Below are 7771 nucleotides of genomic sequence, written 5' to 3'. Positions count from 1 at the left end.
ACAAAGTTTTGTTAGTGGGTCCTGAAAGCCAACTGCTTGGATCATCCTTGCATTTGGAGGTATGTCCTTGTCTTTGTGTTTCCTCCTTCATGATGACTGAGGTGCTGAAACCAGCTTGTATTGGCTAGAAAGCAGAGATCCAGTGAATCTCTCTCAAACATCACATTCCATGACATTAAGTTGGTGTATGAATACTTTTGTAAAAGTATTTGAAAACACTTTTGTAAAAGTATTGAAAGGTATTTGAAAAATACTTTCAAAAGTATTCATACTACAGAAATTTGAAAATGCGGAGAAACATCAGTTTGGTTTTTCTTTTTGAAAATCGGTTTATCAGCATACCGCTGACTCCATTTGGTTTGGTAATGAAGGAGAACCTTGAATGCGATAATAGGATGGCCACAGCCTTACCATTTTCTTTTTCAGTACCCTCTAGCATTTTGATCATGGGTCCTGATTGCAATGGGTCAGAGTAAGAAGGCAAATATGGTCACCTTTTAATTGGTCCTGTCTCTGGTATTCCCATTTTACACCTTGCTACAAGTGGTGGATATGGAAGAGAATGAACTGGCTATCAATTTTTAAAATATGAAAGAAAGACAAATTTGGGAGCAGAAAGAAGGAGCATAAGTGAGGGATATGTACAGGATCTAATATCCATGATCAAGTTTGAAGTCAAAAGTAGGCTATAGTTCCTGGACCAAGAAACAAACAAGAAATAACAACCTCAGTATATTATTGAAAGTTGCAAAGATATTATAAATATAATTTAAATATATAAATATAAACTAAGGGGCGATGTGATGGTGGCTCAGTGGCAGAATTCTTACCCGCAATGCCAGAGACCCAGGTTCGATTCCCGGTGCCTGCCATGTGAAAAAAACAAACAAACAAACAAAAAGCATATATATATATATAAACTAATGAAAAGGAGGAGATGGATGCGGTGAGTTAATTTTTATCTATTATTGTAAAAAGGCAATCGTTTATGCCTTTAAAAACAAAGAATGATATAAGGAGATTATATGCAGTTATGACATCATCTCCTAGAAGATATAAACAGTTAAAATTGTTCAATATAATTCCTTTGGGGAGTAAGTTTCAGTGTATGGAGTTTTGGAGTAGGATAGAGAGTTCCTTCATCATAAGCCCCTTTGTATTATTAGGTATTTTTGTCATATTCATATATTACCTTAGAAAATATCAATTTCTTTTATTTTGAAGGAAAGATTCTTATTCCTCCTATGGTACTAACAGTAAACTGACAAAAATGTGCAATTAAAACAGAAATTGAAAACTGCTAAAAACTGTTATAATGGATGAGAGACAGCATGGAGAGAGTATATAAATCTGCATTAAAGAGTCAGTAATGGCTGAATAGAGAAAGTGATATTTAAGCTAAAAGCTTAACAGTAAATATAATTATGTAAAACTGAGCAATAGAGAAGGAAATTTTTTTAATATCATCAAGAGCATTTACAATTTGATTGAATAAACAAGTCATAGGCTGATGGCTTAGCGTTTTGCAACTCTGGAGAATAAGAGAGGGAGATGCCTGGAAGAATGTGATGATTCACAATCTTGAAATGAAAAAACACTACTGCACAATTGCACAAATCTCAGAAATCCTAGGATTTGTAAGGTACAGGCTCATGAAAAGAATCTTGAGAATGTTTTTAATGGAGTGTTTGCTATATGGACTATGGTGAGCTGGAGAATAAAAAGAATAAAGAGGAATGAAAGGAAGTGAAAATATATAGGGAAGAAGGGCCTGACAATCTTGGGATAATTGAGTAATAGATATAATGAGAGGATATTATAAGGCAACATATTAGTGAATAGGAAGGTGTGATTAAAGAATAGGAGTTTCAAGTTATCATGTCAAAAGAAGAGCAATTTCAATTAATGCAAAGTACCAAGAAGTATATGGAATTATAGAGAAGATGAATAGCTCAGAAGATGAAGAGATCATGCAATTGAAATGCCAATCATTTGAATGGATATTGAAGACACGTGGAATGGAGAGAGAAAAGAACCAAAAGTGGAATGAGGGGGCAGCACATACTAGTAAAGAGAAGGAATGAATGATAGAACAACTCGTGCTGGCTTTTATAGAGAGTTATGGATCAATATAATGGAAGCACTAGTGGAAGCATGATAATCACCCTGCCTACCAACACTTTTGACTTTATCCATGCATCCACTCATTGATTTATTGTTCACTTTCTTGTTTGTTCTATTTATGTCTATTTTGTCATTAAGAAAATTTCATTTATTACTTAACATGTGCCAAGTTCCAAGAAAATCCTTCAAGTCAAAGAAGCACTCTCTGCTCCCTGGTTTTCCCAATCTAGTTGAGAAGAAAGACATAGAAAAAGACTTAACCCAGCTTAAATACTATAATATAGTCTTTTCAAAGTCTCTAAGGACACAGGGAGGGAAATGATATGGTTATCGAAAGAACACAGTCAGTCATAAGAAGTCCAAAAGGACTTAACAGATGTGTCTCATTTTTTTGTTGTTGTTTTTTGTTTCTTGCGTGGGCAGGCACCAGGAAGCGAACCCGGGTCTCCATCATGGCAAGCGAGAACTCTGCCACTGAGCCACAGTGGCCTACCCCAGATGGGTTGTGTTTAAACTCAATTTTTACTTCTCAGTAAGATTTTGCTACATAAATTAGAGAAGGAAGTAAATTTAATGACATATGGAGAATTCAAAAAACGCCTTTGTTAAATTTTGGAAATAACGATAGCCATGAAGCAATCTACACAGCATAAAAACCACGTATTACTGTCTTGCATAAGTAGACCTTGATTTCAGTAAAATAGCACTGATAATAATTACTGCAGTGTAATAAAGTAGTGCTTCTTACAGCTGCATTGAATTTAGCAATAAGCTCCATACATGTGGAAACCAGGTGATCTTCAAGTTACTTAACCATAAGACTTTTTATTTTTATCTTTATGTATCCATAAAACCTCAAACTCATCTTTGTACCAAGGTGGATATTGACATTCTGATCTAATCCTTTTAACGCTGGAGGTTCTTTCTCCTTAAGATCTACTTAAATCTATTCCTCTTTTTCCATTGTAAAAATTTTCCAAAGAGATTGCTTTAAGCGGATACTTTGTATACTGATGTGTATTTAGCCATTTCTCTCAGTTGTATGTGAGAGGATTTTAAGCATTCTGTGAAACATTTTCATTCATTCACAAGAGAAAATGTACTGAGCACATTGTTATTTGACAGAAATTAGTTGTTCTTAGTCTAATGTGCCAGTTAAAATGTAAATGCAGTCTTTTTTTTAAAATATAGGATTAGCAATTTTAATTTCAGCTGTTATATTCATAGACCTTCAACTGGTAGAAGACAAGCTGTAGAATAGATGACAGAAGTTAGTATATCTCTGAAGACATATTTTAAACTCATTTAACAACTGAATAAAATCTTTAGTCTTTGAGAATAAAGAAGTGACTGTAATCCTTGTAGTTACTTTTTCTGAATTAAAGGCCAGTTTTCTCTTTATAAACTTCTAAAATCACAATAAAATAAAGAAAATTGCCCTCCTTTTTCCTCATATAGCCAGTTGTTCGACCTATGATATATCCAGATAAAACCACAGTCCTTTCCACTGTGTAAATGAGCACCTCATTTAGTTATGCATTTAACACATCTGTTCCAGGTATTGGAATTACTATGTTCAGAGATAGTCAAGACTGATCAGATAAGAAGCCTTTATTAAAGGTCTTTTTTTGTTGTTTAGTTTTGTTTTCTGGTAAATATGGAGAACAGCATGACCCCCAAATCTTAACTGTGTGGGAAAAAAAATTTATTTTATCTATTTATTTATAATCTCCATTGAGTTATAGATATTTTCTCCTAAAACTAGTCATAAACTAAAACCTAAACCAAGAAATTCTTTTGAGAATTGAAACCACTGTATCACCTCCTGCTTCATCATTTCATTTTAACCACTCTTTCTAGATTCTTCGAGACACATGTGGCTACTCACCCGTTGCTTTATTCTTATCATGTTCCACAAGTGTTCTATGAACTTTGTTTCTGCCTTAGTGCCATGGTTTAAGTTTTCCTTTCTTCCTGCAATATTCTCACCCCTTCCATCCCTCAGGCCCTTCTCCATCGAGAAAATACTCATTGCTCTTATAACAAGGTCACTTTCTTTGTGAAGTTTTTCTTGATCCACTTGTATCACACTCACTGTTAGACAGAATCAATAAATAGCCCCTCAGCTTTTATTCATATGACTAATCTTTTCTGGCAGTCTTACTGCATTTAATTTTGCTGCATTCATTATACCCTGATAGATTATTAACTGGGTGAAATTGAGAACTTTAGTTATGACTCTGAACCTTAATTCTCTCTTCTGTTAGGGAGGGGATTAAGGTTCTTACTCAACAAGTTGCTGTGGTGGTTAAAATACTCAGGGCAGGCGAAGTAATGCTCATATACTAAAGATGTCACAAAGGTTGCTTTAGCTATTATGCTTTGGTAGCATTTTTAGCTGTTGCTGATAGTAGTAGTAACAGCAGAGGTAATAAGGTGGTAATTGTACATCCCAATGACAGGTTTTTTGGTTTGTTTTCCCCCATCACCTACTCTAATTCCTAGAACATGCTCGATAAATAACCAAGAAAATAAATTTATTTTTAGTGAACCAATACATATGTGATTAAATCTGAAGCTTATGTTGAGTGACTTACTTAAGGTTATTCTCCCAACCTTTAGTATTTGCAGTTATGATTGGAAACTGAAACACGTAGATAAATGATGAAAACACAAAATAAGGAAAATTTCAACAGCATTGTTTCAACATTCAACATAAACACCAACAAGAAGTGTCAAATTTTGCCTTGCAAGTCAGAGAAAGATTCTGCCATCTCCAGGAATGAGGTAAAGAGATCCCTGTTTTTGAACAAACTGTCCAGTGAACCTTATGCAGCTAAAATGGGGAACTCATGGCTATAGCAACAGTGGGCAGCTATTTTCAGTTCATTAGAACGAAATGTTGGTATATTTGGAAGAAACATTGCTGAGATACATTGTAAAAGGTGAAATAGGTCATCAGACATAAACAGGGAAACAAATGAGCTCTATAAGAGCACCTCCACATATTCATAGTTGTGTTTGAAATGGGACACTCTTAATTAAAGATTGTGTAATATTCATTGTTATTTTCAAATACTGTTGGTGTATGTTTTAAATTCAGTTATGTTTACAGTATCCTGATCACAAAAATAAATGAAAATGATCTCACCTATTAAAAAATAATCTCTGCAACACAGTTATGAAATCCCTAGCAAATATTCAGAATATACAATATGATAAATTGCTAATTTCTCCATTATTTACAAAATTAATAGGTAGACTTGAGAAGGGATTGGGAAGTTTCCACAAGTTTTAGCAGTATTCTGATAGGAAGAATAGAACAGAAACAGAGGCAGTGCTATCTTATCATAAGAAAACCATAACGAACTGGGAACTGTCTTGAGATAAATCTGTAAAAGACATATAATTTTATCAAAAAAACTTATTTGTGAGGTGGCAATCTTTTGTCCTTCTTAGAAAATAGTGGAATACAGTCCTTTATGAGGTTATTAGCTAAAGTCATACATAAAACATTCAAGTTAAAAGAATCTTAAGTCTGAGTGAACTTGATAATTAAAGTCTTAAAGACTAAAGGGGAAAGGAATGATCTTTCATTCCTCTTTATTACAGGGAGCAAACTTAAAAGAATGGACTTTCAGAGAGTCAAAATAGTTAATTCTAGATTAAATAGGGACTTGGGACAAGGTATGCAAACTACAAAGAGATTTTTGATAGAAAGCAAGCTCAAGGTAAGTCTGTGCTACTCTGTGGGAAAGAAGAAAAATGTATTAATATATTGAGGGTTAGCAAAATGTTAAGTTGCCAGAAAACATCTATTTGTGTATAAGTACATCTATATATTTTCAAACTTTTAATTGACATGTGGCATAGAGGCAGAAATACTTAAGAATCATATCAGCCAGCTTGATGAATTTACACAAAATGAACAAATTTATTTAAACAGCAACCAGATCAGGAAACAAAATATTGCTAGCCCTCCAGGAATACACTTTGTGTCCTATTCCAGCATATCTCCTAAAAAGGTAAGTTTTTTTTTAATTAAAACAAAAGTTAAAAATTAAAGGCAGACATTGGGAAACATACAGTATGTACTCATTTGGTTCTTGCTTTTTCTGTAAATAATATGTTTGGGAATTCAAACATTTTATTGCATATAGTCATAGATAATTCATTCTCTTGGCTATGTGAGAGAGGGGTAAAGGGTATGGTATGTATGAGTTTTTGATTTTTTCTTTTTATTTCTTTTTCTGGAGTGACACAAATGCTCAAAAAATGATCATGATGATGACTATACAACTATGTGATGATAGTGTAAACCACTGATTGTATACCATGTATGGGATGTGTGTGCGTGAAGATTTCTCAATAAAAATATATAAAAAAAGAAAAAAAAAAGATTCCATTAGTAAATGAATACTATTTATTTAAACAATTAACCATTGATACTCCTTTGGGCAGTTTCCAGTTTTAGAGTGTTATATAAGTGCTGTTATGAACATTCTGAAGCATGCCCATTGGTCAGCATATATATAAGCATAAGATGAATACACATGTAGATTATATGCTAGACATATACCTGAAAGTAGAGCTGTGAGAATATACATGTATTTCAATTTTAGTAGATTCTACCAAATGCTTCACTCCCCCTGCATAGGAGAGTTCCAGCATCGTATTTTTGCTGACCCTAGACATTTCCCATACATTTTTATTTTACCTATTTTATTTTATCCATTTATTTATCTATTACTTTTTTTTAAATGGTTTTAATTTGCATTTCCCTAATGATTAATGAGCTTATTGGCCATTTGGATAACCAGTGCTTTGAATTATCTGTTCAAGTCTTGGTCCCTGTTTACTACTGAGCTGTGTTCTTTAGGTGTTCTGAATATACATCCTTTGTAGGATATAGGCTTTGTGGTGATCTCTCCCTTTCATTATTTTATGTATCCTCTTAATAATGTTATTTGATAAACAGAGTCCTTAATATTATATTATTCAGTTCACCTTTTTCAAAAACATTTATGTCAACCTATAAGTTCATTTTTGCTCTTTTGTGATCAACTCCCTACTCCCTGCTCATCCATGACCTATGGCAACTGCTCAGATGACTCTGAGACTTTAAGATGTAAGGAAGTTTGTCCTGTTGGCTTTCAAACTGGCTCAGGACCCATAACCCTGTGTTCCCTTCTGGAATGAGAATGTGTGTTTAACTTATACCTGTCTAACCAGTGTAGTTTGGAAGAAAATAACTTGTTTTCTAGGTCCACAGACTGAGAGGGATTTTGCCCAGCATAGACTATACCTATGGGGTGAACGTAGTTTGCATGTGGGAAGAACATGTTCTTTTAGGGTCCAGAGGGCAGTTGGTGGTAGAATGATTTTGTGACCCAAACTAGACATTTTCGTAATCTTAATCCACATTCCTGTAGGTGTAGACCCATTGTAAATAGGATCTTTGAAGCTGTCATTTTAAATTAGGCTCTGGCCCAACTGAATGACATTGGGTATTAATGTGGATTGTAAAAGAGGGTTTATAAAGAGAAAGAATCCAGAAGGCAGAGTGAGAGAGTGCCACAAGGAGAAGCCGAAGAAAACAGACCCACAAGGGGAAGAGAAGCTGTGGCTACTTGATCAGAAAGCCAAG

The 7771-nt window shown here is 34.1% G+C and overlaps 1 long non-coding RNA gene across 4 annotated transcripts in view; it reads left to right on the top strand.

Annotated features, from left to right (window-relative positions):
- The first annotated feature begins 4540 nt into the window (after positions 1-4540).
- The window catches only part of LOC143649520 (uncharacterized), a 71214-nt gene continuing 67983 nt past the window's right edge, over positions 4541-7771 (top strand). For all 4 annotated transcript variants that reach the window (XR_013159081.1, XR_013159084.1, XR_013159082.1 and 1 more), the window contains exon 1: positions 4541-4911. This is a non-coding gene — a long non-coding RNA (uncharacterized LOC143649520). The remainder of the gene's footprint in view (positions 4912-7771) is intronic.

The sequence above is a fragment of the Tamandua tetradactyla genome, chromosome 11 (assembly GCF_023851605.1).
Source record: "Tamandua tetradactyla isolate mTamTet1 chromosome 11, mTamTet1.pri, whole genome shotgun sequence".
Lineage (NCBI taxonomy): Eukaryota > Metazoa > Chordata > Mammalia > Pilosa > Myrmecophagidae > Tamandua > Tamandua tetradactyla.
This window is presented reverse-complemented; position numbering and strand designations above follow the sequence as displayed.